The sequence below is a fragment of the Somniosus microcephalus genome, chromosome 9 (genome assembly GCF_052327205.1).
Source record: "Somniosus microcephalus isolate GS21.2 chromosome 9, FLI_Smic_1.0, whole genome shotgun sequence".
NCBI lineage: Eukaryota > Metazoa > Chordata > Chondrichthyes > Squaliformes > Somniosidae > Somniosus > Somniosus microcephalus.
This window is the reverse complement of record NC_140995.1, coordinates 71,055,938-71,058,392: the sequence shown is the minus strand read 5'-3', so window position 1 is coordinate 71,058,392 and position 2,455 is coordinate 71,055,938.

Sequence of the window (2,455 nt, the reverse complement as noted above, 5' to 3'; positions counted from 1 at the left end):
AGAACACTTTGAAGATATGACTTCAATAGATGCACCAAGCAATTACATTGTTTTTGTATTGAACTTGGAACACCACAGAGTCACAACGTCTGCTAAAACCAGTTAAGCCAATATTAAAAATTGAATGAAAGAACTTCAATAAGAATGGCACCAAATAAAGACTGCTGTCATATTGTTTTTATGATAACTATTGAACACCTAAAGGTAGAGACAGAAGTCTGAGAGTGGCCAGCTGAGTTGACAGTAAGAATAGAAAGAAGTCAACAGAAAGAATAACTTAGAGATAATTAGCTTACATCAGCAGGAAATGTCAAAGAATATATCATTCAAAAAAGGGTATTGTAGGAGTCTACGTACTCCTAGCAAAAAATACTGAACTCGGAGAGGTTCAACAGAAAAGGTTTAATTGTTGAGGCTACATGTTGAACACAAAATGGCGTCAGAGACTACACCAAGTCCGACTGCCTTTCATCAGTCCACAGCTTCGACTGCTCCTCCCCCGCTCTGGGCTTAACTATGTTGCAGATCGAGTTTCTTAAAGGTGTGATCCTTCTTAAAGGCATGACGCCTGATTTATAGTCTACGGACCGAAAAGCGGATTGTGTCCTTTCTGTGATCGGTACGCCACAGTATAAAAATAAGAGCTTTTAAACAGAAAGTCAGAAGTCGCTGAACGGGCAAGCGTTTCTCAACTTCACAGGCACGCTCTGTAAGTTTTTAACTTTGAGTCTCGGGTGATCAAGCTATTTGATTTTGGTGGATGTTCTGGATTTAGAAATAAGTAAGAAATGTAGAAATGTAACTAAGTAAAGATTTGAAAATAAGGATCTCTGAGAAATAAGAAATGTAAGCTATTTGTATTTTGAATTGTTAATGTTGCGACTGACTGAACAGCTGTTAAATGAATGTCGGCTCTTAAATAAATCTATATATTTTTAGAATTGTCTCACAGAGTATATCTGTATAAACTCGTGAACCCAATTTCTGTACACTCTTTTGTAAGGAGTTGCAGAATTCTGGGGGTTATTCCGGACCCTCATAATATCCGGAAGGTTACAGTCTAGTTAAACTTATTAAAAGTGCTATCCGGAGGACGGTAACATCTTCAGTCGTTCCTTTCCTTTAGGGAGAGATAGCCTGAACCTTTAGACCCATTTAAGCGTCTTATAGAATTCGGCTATCTCTAACTTTAGTTGAAGGTGAACGTCTGGGGAGTATGTCTGATCTGGGGAAGCCTGAAAAGGGCTAGGACTTTTACACTGTCAGAGGGGCAGTACTCTGGGAGCGCTGCACTGTCAGAGGGTCAGTGCTGAGGGAGGGCCTCACTGTCAGAGGGTCAGTACCGGGGGAGCGCTGCGTTGTCGGAGGGGCAGTACTGAAGGGGTGCTGCACTGTTGGAGGGTCAGTACTGAGGGAGTGGTGCACTGTCGGAAGGGTGGTACTGAGAGAGTGCTGCACTGTCAGAAGGCCAATACTGAGAGAGCACTGCACTGTGAGAGGGGCAGTACTGAGAGAGAGCTGCACTGATGGAGTGACAGTACTGAGGGAGCGCTGCACTGTCAGAGGGGCAGTACTGAGTGTGTGCTGAGAGGGTCAGTACTGAGGGAGCGCTGCACTGTCAGAGGGGCAGTACTGAGGGAGCGCTGCACTGTCGGAGGGGCAGTACTGAGGGAGCGCTGCACTGTCGGAGGGGCAGTACTGAGGCAGTGCTGCACTGTCGGAGGGTCAGTACTGAGGGAGTGCTGCATTGTTGGAGGAGCAGTACTGAGAGAGCAGCACTGTGAGAGGGGCAGTACTGAGCGAGCGCTGCACTGTCTGAGGGGCAGTACTGAGAGAGAGCTGCATTGACGGAGTGGCAGTAATGAGGAGCATTGCACTGTCGGCGGGGTAGTACTGAGGCACTGCCGCACTGTTGGAGGGCTGTAATGAGGGAGTGTTGCACTGTCGGAGGGTCAGTACTGAGGAAGTGCTGCACTGTTGGAAGGGCAGTACTGAGGGAATGCTGCACTGTCAGAGGGTCAGTACTGAGAGAGAGCAGCACTGACGGAGTGGCAGTAATGAGGGAGAGCTACACTGTCAGAGGGTCAGTTCTGAGGGAGTGCTACACTGTCAGAGGGTCAGTTCTGAGGGAGTGCTGCACTGTCAGAAGGGCTGTACTAAGGGGGTGCTGCACTGTTGGAGAGTTAGTACTGAGGAAGTGCTGCACTGTCAGAGGGTCAGTACTGAGGGAGCACTGCACTGTCAGAGGGGCAGTACTGAGAGAGAGCTGCACTGACGGAGTGGCAGTACTGAGGGAGTGCTGCACTGTGAGAGGGTCAGTACTGAGGGTGCGCTGCACTGTCAGAGTGGCAGTACTGAGAGAGAGCTGCACTGATGGAGGTGCAGTAATGAGGGAGCATTGCACTGTCAGCGGGGCAGTACTGAGGCACTGCCGCACTGTTCGAGGGGCAGTACT